The sequence below is a fragment of the Papaver somniferum genome, chromosome 2 (genome assembly GCF_003573695.1).
Source record: "Papaver somniferum cultivar HN1 chromosome 2, ASM357369v1, whole genome shotgun sequence".
Taxonomy (NCBI): domain Eukaryota; kingdom Viridiplantae; phylum Streptophyta; class Magnoliopsida; order Ranunculales; family Papaveraceae; genus Papaver; species Papaver somniferum.
In genome coordinates, this window is record NC_039359.1 from 49,353,413 (window position 1) to 49,379,941 (window position 26,529).

Below are 26,529 nucleotides of genomic sequence, written 5' to 3' on the forward strand. Positions count from 1 at the left end.
ACCAGTTGAATTCCCTCTTAGACTAGGTTTAAAAAGTGATGCCCATGAGAGTAATAAAACTTCTGCATTCTGACAGAGTTGCTCTGGATTCTTTGACATTTCTTCAAACGTTCTATTATTCCTTTCGTTCCAGATAATCCATTGAGCAGCTGCAGGAATTAATGACCACACTTTTTAATCATCTTCGGATGCTTTGTAGGAAGACCAAGATTGCATTAAGTCGAATATGGTGGAAGGCCACGGACCAGAAATGCCATGGGATGGAAGAAGTGAAGCCCAAATCTTTCTCGAATCATCACTACGTACTACTAGTGATGATCTGCTCTTAATTGTTTTGTGCCCTAATTCATTATCTCTACCACGTGAAACATCTCCCACCACCTTAGTAAGACCTTCATTTACACTCTATTTACGACTTGTACAGAAGGATTTAGCTAAGATTAGAAAATTCTTTACATGGTGTCACTTAACTACTGTAAGGGCATGCAGTTCGCTGCTAGAATTAGACTTGGACAACTGACTTGTGTTTCAGACAGCTACGATTGTTTATTCTTAGGTCATGTGAATTCCTGCCGTCTCCCCTTTAAATGGTTGAGATTGGTCGTGAGCGAGTGTCCGATGCAAAACTCAGAAAAATGTCCGAGTCCACGTGCTTAAAATTTCATCACCTATGAAACCTATCAAAAAATTCATCATTTTATCGGAAATTTTGCGGCGAAGTTCGTTGGGAGCATGAACTTTACTTTTAACATGCCAGCGAAGTTCGTTGGGAGATTTGGATAGGGGGATGTCTAGTATGGAGCACCCCAAACAGCAAAAGGAGATTTCTTTCATCATCGTCTCATATCATAAGTACAAAAACAGTCTGTAATTTCGTCGAATTTCACATCATCATCATCATTTATTAGAGAGAAACAAAAGAAATAATTAAGATCATGAATTACATCTGGAATGGTGATAACCCTGAGGTTGTGAATAAAGTTCAAGCTCCCAACGAAATAATTAAGATCATGAATTACATCTGGAATGGTGATAAGCCTGAGGTCGTGAATAATCTCAGGCCATCCGTGAGGCGTGAACAAATAATAGTGTGAGATTTTGTCCAAATGCCCAATATCTTTGGTACGTATATGGGGCCGTTGGGGCATCTCCATTTGTTTTCCACTGAGTGATTGAACCTGAGATATCTGCACTCCATCCATTTGGTTTGATTGCACAGGAGAAGTGGGTGCCAGTGCGATCAACACTCATGTTAATTGTACTCATCTTAATTTTTTTTTTTTTGAAGCATTATCTAAATTCTAAGTCGTGCATTAGCCATTTATTCATCGATGGCTTTTCACAATAGACTTGTTATCTTAACCTTCATCCATTAACCTCTTGACCACTATTATTCACAATTACAAATCATTTGACGGATATATTTTCCTACCAAACCTCTATTGCCACCCTTTATCGATATTTGTTCGTTCATGGCAACGTGACACATTTTCCCACCTTTTATTTGTCTACGTAATGTTCATCCAGACAAATTTTCCAAGCAAGAATGATTAGGATATTAATGTAAATGTTGCATCCCAACATTACTCATTTTGTGTCTCGTTTAGTAATTTGAATGAACGCAACAAGGTTTGTTATTCTAGGAGGGTTGGAAGTGTAATTAAATATGGTTGTTCCAAGTACGGTCTGGCTGGATCCAGTTGTATAAATAGAAATATGTACATAGGTACGGTGTTGCCAGCAGGCCTTGTCCAAATTTTGGACATGAGATGGCACAAATTTAATGGTTAAAGAGAGGAATTATTCTAGCATCCGGGTTATATTAGTAATGGGGTGAAGAGAGGGATAATTAAAGGTCGGCATTTATTGTCCCATATCTGGACAATAACTGTTATCGGATGTCTAGAGTTTTCCTTATTTAAGACTGTATATCATTATGTAAAAGGAAAAAACAGAAGACTCAGCTGTCAGTCAGACACAGTTTCATTCACACGAACCACTCGTGAATCTGAAAAGTATCGTTCACACGTGAAAGTTTATTAAGTGAGAAAGAAATTGTTTTCAGATTCAATAATTCTTCAGTTTCAGATTATGTCTCACACTATATTCAGACAGACATCATCATCATCAGCATCGTTATAATCAGTCAGTCAGCTGTCAGCACTTCCACAAAATCTATCCATACGTATCTTTTTCGAGAGAAAATATCGCAGTTTATTACACAAATGTAGTTGGACAGAGTTGGGGATGCAGCCTTAATTGTTTCTTTTTATAGGACAAGTGTTCCGCACGTGCGTATGCACGTGCATGAGGGGTCTATCACTTTTGTCTATTAGCAGAAGTTTTACAAAGTTAATTTTCGGAACATTATTTTAATTATTAATATATCCTCACATTATTTGTTTCTCATCACTTATATTGGCATGGAATAACGACAAGATGGTCTAAATGAAAATTGCAGTAGCCAATGCATTTCTAGAGATATCTTTCAAAAATATCTACTCAAAGGCATGACCCACCTTCTGTTTTCAGTACAGCACTACAGCCTAGAAAACTAAGTCTGCCAATGGTCCAAACTATCCCTAATTAATACCCACAATGTATATTCATGAAAATATTTTAAAGAGGCAAAATAGTAAACAGAATGTGCAGCTTCAACTAACCATAGTTGGCTTTATATAATAGAATAGATATACACCACCCTTCTTTCTTGAACTCTTCTTACACTTGTGGTTGCACAATATAAAACAGTCCTGCCATTAGGGGTCAATGGGTCCGGACCCGTTAATTTCTAGCGGTTCCGAATCCGGTTCTTAATTTAGTGTGTCCAGAACCGGATTCTATTAAAAAAACGGATTCTCATAGTTCTGGGTATTAAACGGGTATTTCAAGTTTGGATTTATTACATATCATTAATCATAGAAATCTTCAGAAATCAATACATTGTCAGTGGTTACTAATCTTAACTGTTTAAGAGATACCAAAAGAAAGTTCAATAATGTTCTCAAACTTAAAATTCTAAGATATACCAGGATAAATTGGCAAGACTTATATTTCTGTTTGTGTTGCCAAATAAAAGAATCGCAGCGGGTCTCCTTTAATGAACTTTAGAAGTCACATGGCAGATCCACTATCTCCACCTTTAAGATCAGCCCCGAGCACTCTCTTTACAGGTCCTGCTGCAGCACTACAACCCTTAGTAACCAGGAGCGGAAACGAGATTCGTTAAATTCTCACAAAATGAAATTCGAGGAACGTGTCGGAGCGTGAATTAGATTTTACAGAAAGATTGTTTATATTTATACTACTAATATCTCTACAAGATCATTCATTTTTTATTTACAGTTTGTCTCTTGCAGAATTCTGAAGTAGTTTTGTGATTTATATCCTACTTCCTCCGTACCACATATATAAGCGGAGGGACCAATTTTCTTAGATTAAGAAAATATTTTTGATTTTATAAATTTCTATGTTTTTTCCTGTTTTATCCTTAATTATATTTCCAATGTTAGAGACATATACTCAATTATGATGATCCCAAAGCAAATAAATAGGGGTAATATAAGTAAAAATTTGTTTTGAAATCTGGGTCCGCCTATATAGTGGTACTAGGAAAAATGAAAATTCCGCCTAAATAAGGAAAGATGTTGGGCTTGGACTCTAACTTAGCCCAGAGTAAAAGATAAGACTTCTCTAATTAAAAAGAAACCTATTTTGAGGCGTACTGAATTTTTTGAGGCATACTAAATAATGCCAAAATAGGATCACTAAATAAAAAACAACATCATCCCTTATCCATCCTTTTTGATAATGGCATAACTACCCTATTATAATTAGTGTTAATGATTATGTATAGATTTGATTAGCTAGGAATTTTAAGGATGGATTAAAAATTAAATTATTAGTGGTGAATTAGTAGATAAATCAAATTTATGTGAGAGAGTTGGGATTTTTGAGAGGAAGAAGAAGAAGAAGTGAAAAAAACTTGGGTTTTCAATTTTGAGATTTTAGTGATTAGAAATGACCAAAATGTGTGATTCAAATCAGAGATAGACTTCTATACGAGGTTTAATTTCTTTTTATAAGTTGAATCTGTCAAAAAATTGAATTTTTAAAACCCGGATCTACTGACCTGATGAACAGTTCGGCTGATAACTTTTCAGCCGAACCTCCATTTTCTGAAAATATACCTAGGTTCGGCTGACAAGTTATCAGCCGAACCTACATATATTTTCAAAAAACTGAGGTTCGGCTTAAAAGTTACCAGCCGAACTTCACTCTGTAAAAAAAACTTGTATTACTCTTGTTTTCTACTTTATTTGTTTACTTAGGTGAATCATTTAAAATCAATGGAAGTGGATGCAAAATAGCTATAAAGTGAAGTTCTCCAAAGATCCAAGTGTCTAGAGCCAAAGAAGTGGAAGAAGTGCGACGAAAAGGAGCGAAGAACGTCTAAAGCATAAGAAGGACTAGAATGACAAGTTCAACTTATCCAAATTAAGGACTTTTATCATCATATTAAAGATAATTCAATTTTGAAAAGAATACAAAAAGAATGAGGTCATTCTGACATCGGACGAAGAAGTTATGGGCAAAACAAGGTTGATACTTGAAGTTACAGAGATTGGTTCGGCTCAAAAACATGCAGGTCGATTCAGCCGAACCTGCAACCTAAAAATCAAGTTTTCGGAAAATTTTAAGGAGAAACGTTCGGCTATAAGATGATCCAATGACCTAAGCCGAACCCATAAATGAGTTTTGAACAAAGTATCCAGGAGAAGGTTATTTATTCATATTTTTTTTTATTTAAGTTCAGCTGATTCGAACAAAATCTAGCAAAGTCGCATCAGCCGAAGATAGTGTTTCTCTAAATCATACACTAGGTTCGTCTCAAAATTGATACTCCAAGATCATCCGAACCGATCTTATGAAAACCCTAATTTCATCTTTGAAATCATATTCTATGGAACAAACAAAATAAAATCAATCAAAAACAAGATGGGTTTGTTACACATGCATTCTAAAATACATCTAAGAGCAATTGAGATTTGGATTTCGCACTCCAACATCGCTTATTTTGATTCGTGTTTGCTTTGCTTGATCAATTTCGTGATTGAATTGGAGTCCAAGATGTTTAAGTTTAAATTTTATTTTGATTTTTGATTTTAGGTTTTTGAGGATGAGGGCACTCTAGTAATTTAAATTTTTTAAGGATATATAGGTAATTGCACTGCATTTAGACACCCCTTATAAACCCAACCTAGATGGTATAATGAATGAATATGCCTCAAAATAACTGAGTATGCCTCAAAACAGGTTTCATTAAAAATGACCGAAACAAAATTCTTATCAGTAGAACCCTAGGGTTTCAACTTTCAATACCACATTCTTTTTCTTCTCCCAGCCTCCTTCTCCCCTTTCTTCTGTCGTACTTTCCTTTTTTTTTTCCTGTTTTTTTTTCCTGCTTTTTTTTTTCTATTTTCTTCTTCTTCTTCTCTTTATTTCACTCTGCTTCGTTTTTCCCTTTCTTCTCCTCTATTTTCTAGTAGAATTGTATTGAAACGTTTCTCATTTAATGGGATCGCGTTTATCTCCCGTTAGAACAACGCTCCGGTCACGAATCTCAGTGAGGAGCGCAAAATCTCGATTCTCAGTGAGATTCGTGATGTGCTTACACGTTCCTGGCTACTAGGCTGCAACCAGCTCCAAGAGCAAACATGCATATAACTACAAAATGTATTCCGATCATGAAGCATGATAATAAAGTGAGCTTGCCACCAATCTGTTTCACATTGCAGGTTAAAAGTCAATTATATAAGATGCTTGGAGTTCCAAGAATCTTAATGAGCGCAGAAGACAGAAATAAGCTAATAAGTAATAATACATCCGCAACCAGTGAAGGCTCCAGTCAAAGAACAAAAACCACCTCACATACAGACAATCTCGTCCCTGCTTGTACCATCATCTCTTCCGGTATTAAAACATAGTTCGTATGTGTAGATTTACAGTGTCAACATCCTTCATTTTGTGATATATAACTGCAACTCAAGTTGCTTTGACAGTATCTCATACACGAGTAGTTGTGTCTGTAGTTGCAGCTCACTGAAAGATTCAATACAGTGGGTCATCGTAGTCAGTAAAATAATGCACAAGGGACTTCCACATTTTATTCAAAATGTTTTTAACTAAGAAATCAAAATGGTTGTACCCGTATGTGTAACCTTATGTGGGACAACCATTTTAGATTTACTCCATTATATGCCTTAATAAATCAACACTCAAGAGCGTGGCTAAAGGATGTCAAAACCAAAATAGTATCATCAACCACGATATGTACATATTTCAATAAAACTCAAATCAACTAGACCCACCACAGCTGACAACAGTCTAAGCTAGAGGTGTAAAACGTGCCGGTCCGACACAGCCCGACACACAAAGTCGCATGCTTCACGTGCCATGTGTCGTGTTGTGCTGTGCCAATGATTTAATCGTGATGTGCCGTGATGTGCTTTACTAGTGAAAGGCTAGGCACATCACACGAATAAACGTGTTGTGTCGTGCCGTTCTGGCACACGTGTTATAAATAATTTGAAATCATTTAATGTATACATTAAATCGGACATCATCACGAGAATTTAAATAGACAACTTATCATTTGAAATTATTTCAAGTAAAATTAACAAGTTTATTCAATAAAAAGAAATAGCCCATCGAATATAAAATTGGATTATTGTCATGTAAATTAATGTTCTAGTCAAATATAGGTGATGACATTATAACAACGATATTGAAATATATTTTCCAAATATTAAGGTATTATGTGTGGTTATAAATAAACCAGCATAAAATGTCAAAAACTAGCTAGAATAGTGACTCTTTTATGAAATATACAAAAAAATGTGATGTATTATGCCTTGTATGTGGTGCATTTGTGCACGCTATGACGTGCTTTCTTAACGTGTTGTGCTGGGCTAGGCCACGTGCTTATCCGTGCTGCGTGCTGTGCTGTGCCACTGTGCCGATTAGGCTAACCCAGCACAGCCCACGAAACTAACATGCTGGGCCGTGCTGGGATAAATCAAGTGTTGGGATGAGTTGGGCTCAGATTTTAGCGTGCTATGCTGGGTTGTGCTCGTGCTGGCCCAGCCCAGTCCAGTTTACACCTCTAACCATTTCCCTTGGATTAATTAAGTTGCCTTGTGCATGGCCAGGGTAAAAAAAAAGAAGTAAAAACTCATGGCAGGTAGGGCTGTCAATGGGTATGCAAATACCCGGACCCGGATAAATTGATTCCGGGTTTGGGTCTCAGAACTGGACCCATTAACAAATTCGGGTCCAAACTGGGTAGACCCGTGTAGATCCGATTATAAACGGTTCCTCACAGGTCCTACCCGTCGGGTACTGCAATTATCAAACTTCCAGTGGATAATTTTGTAATCTCGTAGAGAAGAATTAGGTTTACAGTGTAAAGTTCATTTTTTGCTCGATTAAAACCATTACATTTCTAACTCCTCCACAAAGTTCTCCTGGTCACTTTTCAAATGAACCATTTTTTAGGGACCATGGTCTTATTAGGCCAACCTCCCTATATTTATAAGGGGTGTTTTAAAATTGGGTAAATGCACATTTACCCTTTACTTTAATTTAAATTAAAACTAACCTAATAACTATATAAATCTAATCATGTATATCTATTCTAAATGAATCTATTGAGCAAAATCAAAATCAAAATAAAAAACAAAAATAGGGGGAATCGAAATTTTTTTAGTTTTGAAAAAAAAAGAATATTGTCTTCTTCTCTCTTTCCTTGACGTTCCTCGTTCGATCAAAAAATGAGTATTAACCATCAAATGAATTGAAAATGGAAGTTGCAGAGAGAAATTCGGCTAGGAATAATGCGAAAAACTTTGTCGAACTAACCGAACCTAATGGAAATGATGAATATGAAGAATAATTTAGCTATTTCGCAAAAAACAATTCCCAACCGAACCTTAGTTCCGTTAGTAGCAAAAAACATTTCCCATCCGAACCCTAATAGTTTGATTAGCAGCCAAAAACATTTCCCAACCGTACCTAGTCGTTCCGCTAGTTGCAAAAAACATTTCCCAACCGAACCTTAGTTCGGTTATTTCGCAAAATATTTCCCAACCGGACCTAGTAGTTAGGTTAGTTGCTAAAAACATTTCCCAACCGAACCTAATAGTTCGGTTAGTTGCAAAAAACATTTCCCAAACGAACCTTATGTTCGGTTAGTTGCAAAAAACATTTCCCAACCAAACTATTTAATGGTCACACCAAATATATAGTTCGGTTTGATCGCAAGGAAATATTTCAATTTTTTTTAACCGAACTTCTTACTGTAACTAATCATACTAATCATTACTAATCATACTAATCACTGAGTTCGTTTGTGGTCATAAATTTGGATAAACGAGAAATTAAAATTTCTCGCAAAGAAAATTTTCCATTTTTTTGTAATAGAACTTCTTAATGGTAAGTAATCATACTAATCACTAATCATTACTAATCATACTAATCATTAACTAATACTAACTAATTTTATTAAACTAACACATTTAATTAAGAAGAGTAAGTTTGGTATTAAGAAAAACATTTAGATAAGAGATGACTTAAAATTACTTATAATGTGTTGTTTATTTATAGAAATGGTCCCAAAAAAAATCATGATCCAAAAAATGGTTCCCAGAAATGGTCCTTCAATTTAGTAGTGTTAACAAAATTCCAGACTCGAAAATAGCAGTCCATATTGGTTACTTTATATTTATATTTTTTTGAGTAATCTGACCCTACTAACTGAGCTAGCTAGCTAGCTAATATAAAGAAAATACTGTAAGTAGAAATTAACACCGGGCCTTGTAACACGAAGTTAGATAAAGGGACGTCTTCGAAGCATGTCGTATAACCGAATAACTTTCCGAAAAGCAAATCTGCTGCCCGATCAGAGATTCCTAAATCTCTCCAAAGATGGTCTTAAATCAACTTCAGTCTTGCTTGTTTGCTAGCTAGCTTTGATCGCATGGACACTTTAAGAACAGGGAATGCACCATAATGGTCATTGGATGGTGCTATCTAGCTTGTATGCAAAGAAAGAAAGAAATAAAGATGCTGCACAAGGGCAGTGAGAGATAAAAGAGAAGACAGGACTGCTTTTGTTAATTAAAGAATAGAAAAAATAAGTGTCCCGCTGAAAGAAAGCTGTTGATGATCCCTAGAAGTTAGAAGAAGAGAATGTCATGATCAACGAGAAAGTAACAAATCAAAGTAGCTAAGAATCTTTCTCCTTTTTCTTTTGGCTAAAATCAGGTTGATGAACAATGGGTGTACGTATGAGTTTATTTTTTAGAAAAGGTTTGGGCGAGAACTCAAATTACCGACACTTCATGTATCAAGCCCCTGGCCAAACTAGACTATTTCCTAATAATCCATATGTTGAAATACAATGGTCGATTACCGTTGGTGACCGGGTCGGATCAGCAGCTCGCTGGATCAAGCCTGGGTGGCTGCTCCGAACTGGACAGTTACGGTAGGGCGGGATGTACTTGGCAGGGGTGTCACCGGGGAAGTGGATTGGTGCGGAGATTTGAAAACGTGACGGAAAGCCGAACTATCGGCATCGAGAAGGGTCGAGCGAAGAGTGTTCCCCTTGGCAACAAGGACGCTTAGGCGGTCTGGCCACGCCGGCGAGACATCTAATGTCTGCAGCACTCACGGTCTAAACGGTGCGGTTAGTTCACGCCCAAAACCACCCAACCCGAACAAAGGGAACAAAGATGTCATTTTATTTTATTTTATTTTTTTCGTACCAGAGACTTTCTGAAGCTACAGCAAAAGCTACGAACAACCGCATCATGGCATACCCTTTCAGGTTTGGATTTCATGTTTGTGTTGGTTCAAGTATCTCCACCGCTGAAGATAAAATTGTTCTTACCATTTTACGCTTTCACAAGTATATGTTCACTCCCTGACACCACCATTTATTACTGAACCCCAGCATGGACTCGGATAATACTGCAACATTATAACTGGAAATCGGCAACAGTGGTTATGTCATACTAGATATAATGCTTATTGGAAATCCGAAGAAGAATTAAGCAAGCTTGAAAATTATTGCTCTTCTCTCTATATCGCGAAAGAAGAATTTCTGGATTAATATTTCCAAAGAGGTTACTGCAGGACATAATTGAGAACGCATCTGTTTGTACCATATAGTCTGTATATGGGCTCAAGTGCCTCAGCCCAATAATTCTACTTAGTATTGGGCCATTGGATAACAAAATATGGAAGGATGATTATAGCCCAGTCAGCAATTATCCTTCTACAACAAAACACCAGGTACATATTCAAACCTGGGAATTACAGATCCCCATAATATAGAGGGATTAGTTACAGAGAAGACCAGGTATGACCTGGGAGTTACAGATCCTTAGAAAAAGGAGGGATCGGTTACTGAGAAGACCGGGTATAACTTGTAAGTTACAGATCCTATAAAAAGGGAAAATTGGTTAGGGCCAGGTGAACCTAGCAAGCATTTGGTCCAGATACATACAGTCGAACCTCGATAAATGAATAATTTCGCCAAATGAATAATTTTCTCCGGTCCGATTTGGGCCAAGGTGATAAATGAATAACCTCGCTTAATGTATTAATGAATAAAAAAAATTGGATCCTTAAAGGTCCTATAAAAATATAAACGAATAATCACTGAATTATATATAAAAATAAACCAAAATACATAATCAGAAAATTTTACATAAAAATATATGTAGGAATAAACTCAAAAAAAAATCATCTATGGTTGGTTGTCTTTTTCTTCCACCCAAACCAAATTGCACCGTATCCTTAATTTTATGCAATGCTTGCACAATTTCTGGAATATTTTGCTCGTGTTGTAGCAAGTAATTTTTTAATGTGACCATCGCTTGAAAAACATCTTTAGATGACACATTTGGTATGACGCTACTATCATCTGGTTTAGGATCATTATCATTAGGATAGTCCATAATTGCATCATTCTCATTAGGATAGTTCAAAAATTGTTCTACGTCCATCACATTTCTATAACGCAAATTAGAAATGACACCAGTTAATTCAAAAGAAAATGAATGTTAATTGAATTATTGATAAGAATTTTGACCGATATTTCCTAGGTATATTTGTACATTTTCTCCTATACAATTTAACTTCTTAATTAATAAAATATTGTCTAAATGAATAAATATCCATTTATCGATAAATAAATAACCCCGCTAAATGAATATTTTTTCTTGGTCCCGAGAGCATTCATTTATCGAGGTTTGACTGTAGTCAAAATGTATCTAGATGAAAACTAGGCTGGATACAATTCCTCCAAAACCTATAAATAGAGTTGGAATATCAACAGTAAAGGTACACATTTTCTAATCATTCTCTCTCTATAAAACCTGCTTAGAGCTCTTACTCATTGAGGCATCAAAGTGTCTTTTGTAGGTACCCCCCACTTTCACCTACCAACAATTATTGAAGATAAAGATCTGATTCAACAAGTAGCTGAACTTCTTCATCTACCAAGAGTGTATCACGAAGAATACTGCGAAGTCATCTAGCGGCTGAAATCTCATCTTCATATGCGAATCTCGAGGATTGTTGTAGAAACATTTTTGTTACAACATCTTTTGGCGCCCACCGTGGGGAAAAGAAGGAATATTGGGAAATAGAAATCTAAATCCACGGCTACATCACAAGCAAGTCGCAGGGATGGAAATGCAAATAGGAGAATAAGAGGAACTCGGAGTGATGTGGATCACCTACTTTGAGAAGGAGTTAAAACATTACCTGCAACAGCGGCATCAGGATGTCCCCTGCGAGAACTCATCTGCAGGGGATAAGCAGAGGAAATCGCTGGGTACGTGTTACAACTCCATATTTAAGTGAAGGTACCAATCTGAACAGATCCCCCAGGAATTTAGATCAACAACAAACAAATTATGGCGAACTCTCGTCTAAAACCCCTTGTGATAAAGGCTTTCGTTTAGCCTCGCACATTGTATAGAGGGATAGGACTGGAGTAACACTTGTAGATCTGACTCTTCGCGAACTGGAAAAGGAAAATAGATTGCTAAAGGTCTCGCTAGATAAGATACCACGAGAGAACGATAACCAATACTCTAAAAGTATCATTCGGCACTGGCATGCACGACCTTCAAATGAGAGTCGGCGGGCACGACACGTGCAGGATAATAACAAAAGCAAATATGAAACATCTAAAAGCAACCTACTGGAGCAAATAATGCAAGTACATCAGACGGGAGAAACGGTCGTAGATCTTAATTAGCGTGAAAGATTACAAGAGTTGAATAAGGAAAACATACTATTGAAGGCCTCACTGGATAAGAGACCGCAAAAAAATAATACCCTGGAAAAATATCACTTTCCACCAGCATGCACGATCTTCATATGAGGGTTGGCGAGCACGATGGATACCAACTGATCACGATATGACACATGGGTCACGAGGAAGGAAAGCTCCTGAAGTAATGTTTAAAAGAAAAATTCATATCCAAATGAGCGCTACAAAAGACATCACGCGGCCGTACCACCAAAACGGCGAACGATATCTAGTCATTGAAAGAACAACAGGCGTGAGCAATCAATACTTCGACAAACAGAAGAGAAATGAGTACCTCGACGAACGAAAACGAAAGGAGTATTACATCGAAAACCAATGCTCAAACAAACACAAATTAGAGAAAGTAAAAGCAACACAAAACAAAGATTGTTGTTCCTTTGTGTCGCCTACAAATAAGAGCCAATCACCTCAGATGTCTTATATGGGAATAACATTCGATATATTCCTCCATGTATGCATCCTTGTTGTTACGCCAAAAAAAAAAAAAAAAAAAACCAAAAAAAAACACATGCATCCCACACGTGTGAGGATGGCGGTTGTCAACAATGACACACCTAGCGACATGAACATCAACTATCGATGTCAGTTGCAATACAAGCAACATATTCATGCTCTATTAACCTATAATCGCAAAAAATTGTTGCTCAAGTTGTATACTCGTACGAAATAAAAAAAAATCATCTCCAACATATCACTAGGCCAATTTTTGCGTTACTTGGTCGCCCCATAATCGAGCTTTCTTAGAACGCCCCCTTGGTCAATCAATCAAACTCAAGACTTGCCCAACGATGCAACTCATGGACCCAGCATTCCTCATTGACCCAACTAGTGATCCATCTCGCAATCCAATCAAAAATCTGTTCTTTTGAATCATTCCATGTTCAAACTTGCACGAGTTAAAAACAATTTGAGTTACACACCATTTCAAAATTTACTTAGAATAGTCGAACAACTAGGGGCGTCTGGAGAAGCACTGTACCTGATAGATAAGCCGGCAGGAGGGAAGTTATATTAAGCCAGTATCAACAATATGAAGCCCACAACTAGGAACTCCATCAACTTGGATCAATAGTTGACAATTGACTTCCGGATGCATATTTCTGATGTTGGATCCATTCGCGCCTCGTAAGGTAAGCCTAAACGATTGCTCAATTTGCTATTATTCGTATTTTCTTGTCATACAACAAATGCATAATTCATACAAATGCACAATTCATAAACAAATGCATAATCCACATACCTCGGTACTAGCCAGAGCTTTTTAAAAATAACTCTCGCATAGCTAGGATCGATCACTAAATTCGAGCATACTAGTCAGAGATGTTAAACAATAAAACTCGCGCGGCTAGCACCGATCTCAACTTGGCTTTGATTAGAGGAATAAAAAATATTCCTTACACGGTCTTAGTCAATACTTACGCGAATTCACGAGCAAGCTAAACCGGTTTAGCGCAGGCTCAAGAATAGTAAGGACCTTGTTCCATGGGCAATGGAACCCCATCTCTGAGAACCAAACAAACTTGGCTTTGTGTAGATGGGGAAAAAAGATTTGCTGGTTTTTACGGAAATGAGGAGATGACCGTGCGGAGGAGACTCCTTGAACCGAGCAAATGCTCAACCTCACACAGATGCACTGCAAGAAGGGAGTGCTTTTAAGTTCGAGAGATCAATCTATAGGACTCCAGACTAAACCAAGACAATGGCAGTTCTTGAGTCAATTCGGTCACAAAAGAGGATGGGTCGATATGTTAGAGTGAAGATGAGAAATGTGTGAGATCAATGGTCATCGAAGATCGTAGGTGTGTTGTGTATTCTGCGTGAAGAAATAAAAGAAGTTCTGATTGATTGAATTTGCTCTGTTGAGAGTAATTGCTCAGATGTTCAGTTCTTAATCTCTTGTTGTTTGTTTGACGAGAGATTGTCCGTTGTTTCAATCATGATTCATAGACTTATTTATATTGATAGAATTGTAAACACCTTGATCCCATGAAGTGTGACAGTTGTTGGAGTCAAAGAGTGGGGAAGTGGAAATCGTGTTAAAACCAGTTGCTCATCGTGCAGAGACTTGGTTGATTTTCTACCCACCACTTTGCTAACTCCTCCAACTGATTGCACGACCTGCTCACATTCTCGTCGTGCGTATGAACGCACGTGCCATAGACCTCCAGACCAAAACCCTAGTTCATATCCCCCATGTGACACGATTGATGTCTCGTGATTGTGGAGTTAGTTGCTGACTTCATGGGACGGTGAGTCCTTGTATCGCTGAGTCGAACGTGATTTTCAGATGTTCTGAGACTCATGAATTGAACATGTATGTTAAGACAAAGGTATCATTGTCGAATAAATGTTGATAACTTAAAACAAGCAAACTGTTGCTGAATTGTTGAATATTGATAGTTGAACCAATATTCCTTAGTTTGAGCAAATGTTGTGCATCTGAGAAAATATTGTTCATTTGATGAATTGTTGGTGGAAGGACCAAATAAAATATTAACTTAAGATACTGACAACTAGGCCGAGCATAATAATAAAAGTGTTGATCACAAGATCAACGTAAAATTATTCGTGTTTAAATCTGCTCAGAATTATGTTTTTGCAGAGCTCTGGATTCGAAACCCTAATTTTTGATCAATTGATGATTTATTGAAAATCAATCACAGAGTGAAGGAGGAACCGGCTACATGGGATGACGAGTCGACCATGTACCGCCTAGATGCTCAAATGAGCAAAATACCAAAGTCCCTTGAACACCAGTTGGTGAAAGGATGATTAAATGCTGGTTTAATCATTTATTAAAATAGTGCTCGTCTCAGCTTTAGGTGATGAAACCTAATTATGAAAAGATGAGGGACCGGCCAAGAGGGCATGAGACGGGCCCTTGGTGGTCGTGGGACCAGCTGATGGTCGTTTGAGCAAACTCAAAGTTGTTTGAGAAGAGTTTGGACCCAATATGAGTAATTGAGCAAATTAGGTCGAAATTGTTAAAACATGTGGGACCGGATATTTTCAAGCCCTAGGGACGGCCTTGTTCGATCAAGGAGACATGCCCGTGTCACCATAATGCTCGTGTATTAGTCCTGAGAGTTTCGATATTTTCTGATGCACGTTTGAGCAACATTTTGAGAAAATATGAAGGATTCAGAGTTTTGCTGAAACTGAGGAATCTTCATGAGATGATGAAAATAATTAATAAGATATGTGATTGCAAGGTGTGGGACCGGCTGTGGCTAGAGCATGAACGACCAGCTAGCAAGCTCATCCTGCAAAACCTTTCCCAATTTTATGTATTTTCCCTAATGTGAAGGAAATACCATGAAACTGAGGAATTTCATGAGGTCAAGGAATTTCCATTAGATTATGGAAATAATAATAATAAAATAGGGATCCTGAAGTGTGGGACCGGCTATGGCCAAGGCATGTCCGGTCGGCCAATGAACACGGTCCCATGACACTTTCCTTAATTTTATATTATTTTTCATGATTTTAGGGAATATCATGAAATCAAGGAGTTTGTTGAAACTAGGGAGTTTCCTTGAAGTGAAGGAGTTTCCATGAGATGAGGGAAATAAATAATATTAAAATAATGAGACAAGGGCGTGCGGGACCGGTGATGTGATTTGTAGATAGTGGTAAAAGTGGTCCGATTCTCAGACTTGTGAAGGATATTAATTAGACTTAAATTCTAATACTAAAATAGAAAACTCGCTAAAAATTATAGCAAACTCAATCAAAGATGATATCAATACTAAAAGAAACACTGAGGCTAAGATTCCACTATTTTCCAAGTTCAAAGTGATTAAACCAATACTTATATTTATGCAATTTTCTTGTTTAATTTGATTCTAAAATATTGCAACAAGTAGATTTTCAAAAGTAATAATTGTAAATACCAAGTATGAAGCATCAAAAATCTTAAAACTAAGCATACTCCATCAAAATAGATCACAATCACTCAAATAAAAATCATATTCAATAATAGTTCAAGGCAAATAATCATATAATTATTGCAAATAAAAAGATAAAATAGAATATACCACTTTTTGTTGGAAAAATAGTTTCCTCTATCGCCTCAGCAATGGGGTTTAGCTCCTCATATTAATCATGATCTCAAAATGTGTGTTTGTTGCTCAAAAGATGATTAAAAGAGTGAAAAGTAATAACACAGACTGTTTGCAACAGTGTATTGATGTTGCAAAACAGCTGTTACAATGGAACTGTTACAGGAAAACTGTTGTTTTGTCGCTGATTTTAAGACCCTAAAATAAGACTTCCTTGAACAGCTTAATGTTCTTCGGCTGTTAAACAACGACACTGTTCTGCGACTGTTTACCGAGCGTCAATGTTCTTCGCGTTCTTTTTCTTCAGCAGCAGCAGCAGCAGAAACATAGTTTGGTAAAGCTCTGATTTATTCTTCTATGGCTCTCCTTAGGTTCCCAAACTCTCTACACCTCTTCTGTATGACCCAAGACATCTATTTATATCAAAAATACCGATTAAATCTCTCCCAAATCTTCCAAAATCTCTTTCCTTCTCTTCACGGCCAAGTTGCGGCAATTTCTTGTTTTAGGATTTTTACGCGTTTCTAAGCTTTCCTTTTTATTTTAAACTCTTCCTTAGATAGATACAAATCTTTGGGAAGGTTTACAACGTTTTAATCTCTCTAAAATTCCCTAAAACAGGTCACACACGTGACTTTCCATATTTTCTGTTGTGAGAAAAATCCGTCGATTGAGCCCAGTCTAATGGATATCCTAGACCCATAAGGAGTCTATCCTATGAAAATCAGAGGTTTAATCGACCTCAAACTCCTCCAAATCACGATTGCCAAAACTCCTCTTTAACTGCACTTTTTTCCCGCCAAAAATCTGATTTTTGAATGTTGAAGATGGTTGCCCCTTATCCAGAGTAGGGGTGCGATTAGAAACTGCCTGGAAATGGGATGCCCCTTATTAATTAGGTTACCCCTTATCCAAAGTGAGAGTCTGAATATCAAATGTCCTCCGGGTGCTCTCCGACAACTTTTCGAGCCAATTTTTTCCAAAAATGTTTATTGGCCAAAAATACCTACAAATAAATAAAACACCATAATACGTACAAAAATGAGCCCTAACAACATATAGAATCGAGACAAATCGGACATAAAAATGTGTCTATAAAATACCCCCCAAACCTATTATTTGCTAGTCCTAGAGCAAAAATAAAATAGAAATAAAATCCTAACTCACTGTCGCAGGCATCGTCGATTGCATTAGTGTGACAATAGTTGTTACACATATAGGTATCACACCTCTGATAAGTGTAACAATAAACCGTAGTTGTAGTTAATTTATGTATTTTTTAAATTTATCTCATCAAAAAGTGTAACAAATAACCCTCTCATATAATAAATATTAAAATTATAAAGTAAATAAAATTTACAAAACATTATATCTTCGATTCTCCCTTTTAACATTTGAAATCAGCTTTCATTTCCGCCTCTACTTCCCCCCAAAATTTTCAGTTCCCGCTCCTCTGCCTAAATTTTTTTTCAATTCCCTCTAATATCTTACCAAAATTCAGAATGAATTGAAACTAAATCTCTTTATCCCCTAAATCTACTCGATCTATATTCTCGAAGAAATCGATTTTTCTTTCCAGGACTCTCTATCTTAACGACAGAAACCAAATCTCTTTCATTTAATCGTTTTAATAGGTTATTTTTCTTTTTATTAATCTTTCCTGGTTCTGTTGAAGTAGTTGATGGTTCTTTCTTGTTTGATTTCGGTATCTGATTTCGCATTAGGGTTTGTTTTTGTTTGATTTCGAGATTTGATTTGGTTTTAGGTTTTCCTTGTCGAAGATGCTGAATTTTTTCCTTATTAATCATAATCCGAAGTATAAAACACAAGTATGGAAGAAGGGAATACTGTTGACGTAATTAACATCAATTATTTAGAAGTATAAACAAAAAATATGTCTTTTTGGTGAAGTTCTTTTCTTCTTCTGAATCTTTGAATAACGGAGATATTAAATTTGAGTATTATATATTTAAGGTTCTATTTTTTCTATTGTTGGTTTCTTCTATTTATTATTTGCTGAAACACAACAGGTCTATTCTATTGAGCTTGAAGGTAATTTGTCCGTCACAAAGTTTGTCCCAGCAAATTTTTGTGAATTCTCAATTTCACAAAATTAAGAATAATTTTGAGATAATCAAACAAACTGTTCACCAATTTCGATTGAATACACTCAAACGAATAAATTGGTAGTTCAGAGTTCTTCAAAATTTCTATTACATCGATCAGAATCCATTGATTTCTTCATCATATCTATAGAAAAAAGCAGAGAAATTTCATAAGGTAATATTCTTCACATCTCTATACTTCCATCTTTCTCCACTTATATCAAATTTCGAATATCAGGCTAACCCAAAAAGCACAGCTCTTGCTTTGATCTCCCTCTACTCATTCTCCGTGATATCAGAATTATCATTTTTCAGATTTTCTCCATTATTACTTCGATCGTCACTGCCAAAGGATAAGTAAACAGTATTGCTCTATTGCTGTTCGATAAAATGTCTCAATGAACTAATTGTCATGTGCAATTTTTTTTTTGATCGGTTATTGTCATGTGCAATTTGATTTTCGGTTTGCGTTTTAAAGAGGTTTTGATCAATTAGTTACGTTTATTTAAGGTTGATAAATCTCCTCGAGTCATTTTTTTCATGCTCACTGATTCACTGCTATGGATCAGACACTTTTAAGGAGATTACTACAATTCTTATACCTATTGCATTGATGCCGATGCTTGCTGGGAATGGTGAAGATACATTATTGGCCGATTGTGAAGTTAATCTGAAGAACCTCAATTTGCTGGGAATGGAGTTGATGTTTTAGTTCACGACTCTACTACTGCTAAACAACTTCTGGTATTCGTATTAATCTTTAAATTTGTTATTTCATTTGTAGAGTTACAAGGAACCATCATATGTTTTTTGCATCAGGTAATGTATTCTGACTTTACAGTTGATACAGTTGAATAAAAAAGTGGTATTTTCTGTTATGTACTACTAAACTATGCATCATATTAAACTTCGTTTTAGTTACCCAATCTGGAAGTAACTTTTGTTGTTTTCAATTGTCGATGGGCGATTCATTGGCCTTGTAGTTTACTAACTATTTTCTTGTGATGAAAACTGAAGGGCTAAATTTACATTTTGTTTGCAGTCTGAAGTCACTGCTCTAAAGATCTACACCCATGGCAGGAGCAATTGGTGTTGTAGAAAATGGTTGTTCAGTCCCTGAAGCTGCTGCTTCAAGGGTGGAAGCTTTTTCAAGACTCTTAACTTCTTCCAATTTTTATTAGACTACAAAGGTTCCCTCCGATTACAACCAATTTTGTTTCTGTTCTTGTTTGTTTCTGCTTTACAAATCAGATTCATGACATTACATTCACAGATTCAAGACATTTCAGGGTCTTTCCGTTGGGATCCATTTTTTGCGCTGCAGAAATCTGACACCTTCTTAACCATGCTTTTGCTGCTGTCATGCCATTGGTTGATCTAGCGGAAGGAAATCTTGATAACATTATCACACATCTTCTGTGGTTCGTATGCTAGCGGAATGTGTTGGACTTCTTTGGTTTGAGACCTCAGATAAAAAAGTTACCTGTACAAGTTAGCAGCAGCAAAGGTTTGCCTTTTCGTTGTAACAAATCCATTTGTGCGTTTATATTTTCCTTCTTTTCAAATTTGCAGTTTTGAGTTGTTGCTTTGCTTTATCTTTTACTGTGATCACACAAGTCTTATATTAATACTAAATTAATTGAGGACATTATGAAAATCATAAAGAGGACACACTCGTTGAGGCAAGCTGGATAAAATTCTTGTGAAAATGGGTATATACACATTCACCAGCTAGTCTTTTGTTTTTTCACCCATAATCAGTGTACTTGTACTATGTTAATGATCCCTATATGTTTAAATGGTACTGCAAAAATATTAAAAGAATCTAGTTCCTAGGCCTCTTGCAGTTAGTGCTGATTGGTGGTGCTGCTAGTTGTTAGAATTTTTATTAGGAATGAAAAAACAAGATCCAGCTAAGAACTGAATATTTGTTTGAATGAAGTGCTATTGTAGAAGCGCAGTTCCTAACTATTTAAACAGACTAAACCACCCTTGGAACAATTTCTAGAACTAAATCACTTTCTAAATGCTGTCTCAGGTAATAGAACATGTTGCTGGAGTTCTTGCAGGCTTGTTAAAAGGTGGGATGAGTAACTGGTCAGTGAATTCCGTAGTAAAGCATTTTTGGAAGCCTTCACTATTTCAAAAGAAGGAAAGGAAGAGGTTTGGTTTCCTATCACCATCCATAATCCACATCTTTTCTTTGTTTCCGTACACTCACACTAAAAATAATAACACGTGATTGCAGTTTATATTGCATTTCTAGTTATATATCATAGTTGCGTTCAAAACCTTATGCATTAACCACTTAGATATATTAATGATTTTATCAATGCAGTAGATTGTTTACATATTGATGCTAAGGTTGAACTTTGAATTTTCAGAGTCTCAAGTTCAAAACAGTGACATGAAAAATCCCCCTTTACCAGCGTTAAGCGGTGCTAACTACCATGCATCACCAGCAGACCTGCGTATAACCAGCGTATGGATCAGTGTCTCCATTGTCATTCCCATTTTTATTTTTATGTTGAAATATAGTATCGATCAATTTCTGAGCTTTACCTATGTCTAGATTTTTTATGTCCTTTTACTTTGTATGCTCTGTGCAGGAAGACCTTCGTTAGCATCTGCAGATGTAGACCCCTCTGCTGCACCACATCCTAAATAGTATATGGAGCCGTTAGTGATTCGCATTGCTGGGCTGTAAAAGAATGCAAGGAAAGGATATAGTCGTGTGGTTAGGTATATGCACCGATGGACCAGTTCACTATTAAGACAATTGTAATTAAGTTAATTGGCATGGAGTGATTGTTTAAACCGCGTTGTGATGGTACGATATTGTAAATTATAGTGCAAATGCAATCTTCGTTTCCGTTGGTTTTGAGCAACTCGTATACTTGTAGCTTATACACTTTTTTGACTTGTACACACTTTCAATGAATACAATGGTTTTTGTGATACTTTCATGTGATTGTTGAGGGAGGGAGCGCAGGCATCTCGAATTAGGGGGGAGGGGGGATCCAGATTTTTTTCTTCTAATTTTATCCTAAATTTGTTACATTAATATGTGTGAAACCTTGGTAACACAATTTAGTGTGTCACACTTATAAGTGTGACCACTAATGTGTGACAAAAGAAAAACACCATATTTATTACACTTATATGTGTGACAATAAATAAGAGGTCACACTTATTTGTGTAACAAAATGTCTATTTGGGTGTAGTGTTTAGCGTATGCAATAAGCCTTTAACCCCTAGGTGTCCCTAGTGGCGGAGTGTTGTCTCTGGAGGGCTTACCAGAGGTATACCCACAAAACCTTTATACTCCAGACCATAGCTATCTACACAGAACCTTGGAAGGCACCAAAGAATTTCCTTGGTTGACATACTTATTGACTACAGGAGGAAGTACCCTGATGCGAAATTCCAATTGTTGTACACGAGTTTGCACTCAAGCATACTAAAATTCATATGAAGTGACAGAGCTCTACTCAGATAGTCGCACTATGGACATCAATATCCCGAGTCAAAACTAATCATATGGATAGATCAAGAAGATGGATATAGAGAAACATAGATGGTTTTGATGTTTACTAGGTGAACGGTGTTTCTCATATCTGTCTGAAGGCCTCCGCCAAAATGAACCTATCCTAATGGACTGAGATACTAGTCTGACTAATATCAACACACTGGCATATACAAGGGAACCAGTAATTGATAATCCTAACTCTAGGTCAACACAACTGGCATATACAAGGGTTCCAGTGGTCGACTTTATTGAATTTATTCCAGTTGGTCTGATGGTCTGGTCTTTTTTTTTTTTTTTTTTTTTTTTTTTTTTTTTTTTTTGTATCTCAATCACTCTAATACACCCTAGCATTGGTAACAACTTGAATCTTGAGCCCCACCTAATCACTTAGAGAAATATAGTTTAAAAACAAAACAAAATAAAAACAGAAGTGAAAAGGACTCAACGAGATATGGTGAAACTATCATGTTATTTCTAACACCTAAGCTCCGTGCTTTTATTAATACACTCTTTAGATGTTGCCATCTAGTCAGATTGGTTCCTCAACTCCTACAACCAAAATGATTCCATCCACTTAGATTGGTTAGTGCCATCCTTAATAGGGATAAATTTCTAGGCTCTGAAGTTTATTTATTGCAACGAAAAGGTAACAAAAAGTTCTACCCCACCCCAAAACTTAAATCTAACATTGTTCATAATGTTTCTAATCAAAGAACAGTACCAAAAATATAAGTAACAAGAGGAAATAGTAAAGAGAGAAGTCGGAAAGATAGTACCTGGGTGAAGTGTAACCAAAAACCTACAAAAATATTATACAACATACAAAATCGCCTCGATGGTCAATCAAGGTAAACAAGGTCCTCCAAAGGGACCTCCTCAACATCACTTGTAGGAAAAGGCTCTAAAAAGGGCTTCAATCGCTGACCGTTAACCTTCGAAGAACTACTACCATCTGGTGTCCCAATCTCAACAGCACCATGAGGAAAAACAGTGCGGACCACAAAAGGACCGGTCCACCGAGAGCGCAACTTCCCGAGGAATATATGAAAACGAGTGTCATATAGAAGAACTTTTTTACCTGGAGAAAATGACTTTCGTAAAATATTCCTATCGTGCACAAGTTTCATTTTGTTCTTATACTCCTTAGCACTATCGTATGCATCTCTACCAATCTCGTCCAACTCATTGAGCTAGAGCCTTCTTTGAGCTCCTGCCTTGTCAAGTGAAAAGTTTAAGTTCTTAATAGCCCAATAGGCTCGATGCTCTAACTCAACAGGCAGGTAACATGCCTTGCCAAACACTAAACGATGATGTGACATTCCAATGGGTGTCTTAAACGCAGTACGGTAAGCCCATAAGGCATCAGTAAGCCTCGACGACCAGTCTTTCCTATTTGGATTAACTGTTTTCTCTAGAATACGTTTAATTTCCCTATTGGAAACCTCTACCTGACCACTAGTCTGAGGGTGATATGGGGTTGCTACTTTATGGGTAATACCGTATTGTTTCATTAAAAGAGAAAATGGTCTATTACAAAAGTGTGAACCTCCATCATTAATTATAGCTCGCGGCGCACCAAAACGTGTAAGTATATTCTCTTTCAAAAACTGGACTACGACCCTGTGGTCATTCGTTCTACACGGAACCGCCTGAACCCACTTAGACACATAGTCTATAGGGACAAGTATGTAAAGATAACCAAACTAAATAGGAAATGGACCCATAAAATCAATGTCCCACACATCAAAGACCTCAATCACTAAAATAGGGTTCAAAGGCATCATATTTCTACGGGAAATGGTTCCTAACTTCTGGCAACGCTCACAAGAAACACAATGACAATGGGAATCTTTAAACAACGAAGGCCAGTAAAATCCACACTGCAAAATCTTAGCAGCAGTCTTCTTAGCACTAAAATGACCCCCACATGCATGTTCATGGCAAAAGGAGATAATACTAGACTGGTCACTCTCAGATACTGGTAGGCTTTGAAAGGTGTGAGAATAAGAGTAAAATAAAGCCTACTTGTTAAACCGCAAGTGCACGGTGTCGGTTGTAGTTTGTGCAAGAACGGGTCGAATCCACAGGGACTTGTGTGTGTAGTTGAAGTTTCCTAAGCTAAGCAGTGAAAGTAAGTGACAGTGGCAGTGACAGTGGCAGTGGCAATGAGCCAAAGGCAGTGAAGTATAGAATGAAGGTACTAGGGTCTTTGAATCTACTTCTTGATCCTAAACTAAGGCAGATCCTAATCAATCATGTTCTTGTTTCATCTCAGGGAAGATTGTGGATGATTTACTTAACTAATCTTACTAACTTACCCCTAGCATCAACTGTCTTCTCACAGTACAGCTGATCACAGGCTTGTTTGCTCAACCAGTCATCTAACAATCCGCATTAGTGGAAGGTTAATCCCCTAAGTTCTCTAGATCACCCGTAGCATTGAGTGTCTTCTTACAGCACACTCAACCACATGTGCATTTGATCACTAAGTTTACTAACTTCCCTACTTCAATTAAGCATAGCCCTTCAAATGGACTGAATTCTTAGCTACTCTCACTCTTACACCCCTAGAATCAGATGTCTTCTTACAGCACAACTGATCACAGATGCATTCACTCAACTAGCTAATTATCAATCCTACTTAGTTTCAGCACTACAAGAACAGTGACAGAATTACTAACTATCTTAACATACAATCAAGAGTTTCATCTAAACCCTAGCACATGAAATTAGAACATGATAAACATAATTAACATTTGAAATTGAAATTATATTGACTTCAAAACATGAACTGAAAACAACTTGGAAGCACTGGCTATTCCAGGCCCCTTGGGTGAAGCTCTGGCTAGCCCAGGCATGCCCCAATTTCACACCCAACACCTTCTATTTATACAAGCAAGCAAAAACCCAAAAATCCCCAAATTATCAGAAAATTAGGGTTTCACCAAAAAGTGAAATTGACTCACCTAACCTACTGATAACCGCCCTAATACGTCGACCCATGCCTCTAATTATACATTCAATCACTTTCCCCCCAAAATCCCCAATTTATGAAATTAGGGTTTGATAAAAAATGAAATTAATTCATACCTAATCTCTGAAAACTGCTACTAACTTCGACCCATGCCTCTTATTCTTCTCCTGCGTCTCTAGCTACTTCCAATTGCTCTTCTAACTCGACCTGATTTATCAATTTTACACGTTAGGGTTTTGGAAGAGAAACGTGTAGAAATTGAGAAAATAGGTGGCTAGATAGATGGTAATGATGGTGGTGGAGATGGGTTATAGTGGTTGAGTGATTTGAGAGTTAGTAGAGGTGGTTGTGGTGGTGGTTGAGCGGGAACATGGAGTTGGTGTTGGCGGACATGGAGGAGGCAGTGAAGAAGAGGGGAAGAAGAAGGAAGAGCCCGATAGTTTTTTAGGGTTAGGTGGTGTTTGTTTTGGGTATAGGCTTTTTAGATTATGGTGTTGAGCGGGCTCATCAAATTTTGATGTTTAGCAAAGGGAAGATGTTGGATGAAAAGATGAAGGAATGATCCAACGGCGCGATGGAGATGGGTGTGGAACGACCATTGGATCTGAGATACATCAAAACTGACGGTCCAAGATGGAGTTAGGTGTTATAGTGTTAGACAGGAACATCAAACTCGATGGACTCTGATGGAGCGACCGTTGGATGATGGAATGGATTCAATCTGACGGTGAAGGAGAGAAACGGGTTTGGGTATTGATTTTAGGCTTAGAAAATGGGTTTGGGCTTAAACAATATTGAGCCCACTTCTTCTTTAAGAACAATTTCTTCCTTTGTGAGCCCATTTTCATCCTTGAGTCTTCCATACCGCATTCTGCACTTCTTTTCCTCTAGAGTTTCCGCCGGCTTTCTCCGTGTCTTTGCACTTTTCGCTCCGCAACTCATCTAGTCTTTATTTATTACCTAAAAATGCAAAATTAATTAATAAAAATATTTATTCTTGAAAACAATGAAAATACAGAATATGGGTTAAAATGTAGAATTAATGCACAAAAGATGAGTTAAATGCCAAGAAAAATATATAGAAATATGCACTTTTTAGCACTCATCAAATACCCCCAAACCTGAATTTTACTTGTCCTCAAGTAAAACAAAACTAAGGAAATCCTACCTATACCACTGTCGCTGGTCTCCCGAATGCATTTAGCGTATGCACTAAGCCTTTTAAACCACTAAGTGTCCCTAGTGGACGAGTGAAGTCTCGTGAAGGTTTGCTTAGAACGTACCTACAAAGTTCTAGGTCAAAATATAAGCTCAGATTCCATCAAATGTGACATGTGCAAGTCAGTTTAAGCTCACAGCAAAATGGAGATGTCAATCTAGCTATCAAAGGCACAATCCTAGCACTGATAACAAATAAAGACATGTGATAAGAGTGTAAAGTGTATCTACACATG

The 26,529-nt window shown here is 37.0% G+C and overlaps 1 long non-coding RNA gene across 6 annotated transcripts; it reads left to right on the forward strand.

Annotated features, from left to right (window-relative positions):
- The first annotated feature begins 18,281 nt into the window (after positions 1-18,281).
- LOC113347589 lies at positions 18,282-21,460 on the forward strand. Of its 6 annotated transcripts, none has more exons than XR_003359102.1 (6): positions 18,282-18,747; positions 19,142-19,391; positions 19,615-20,079; positions 20,611-20,735; positions 20,957-21,054; positions 21,182-21,460. It is a non-coding gene; the product is annotated as an uncharacterized LOC113347589 (long non-coding RNA). The 6 variants fall into 6 exon arrangements; XR_003359105.1 differs by having other exon boundaries at positions 18,284-18,747; positions 19,142-19,762; positions 19,853-20,079; XR_003359104.1 differs by having other exon boundaries at positions 18,284-18,747; positions 19,142-19,316.
- The last annotated feature ends 5,069 nt before the right edge of the window (positions 21,461-26,529 follow it).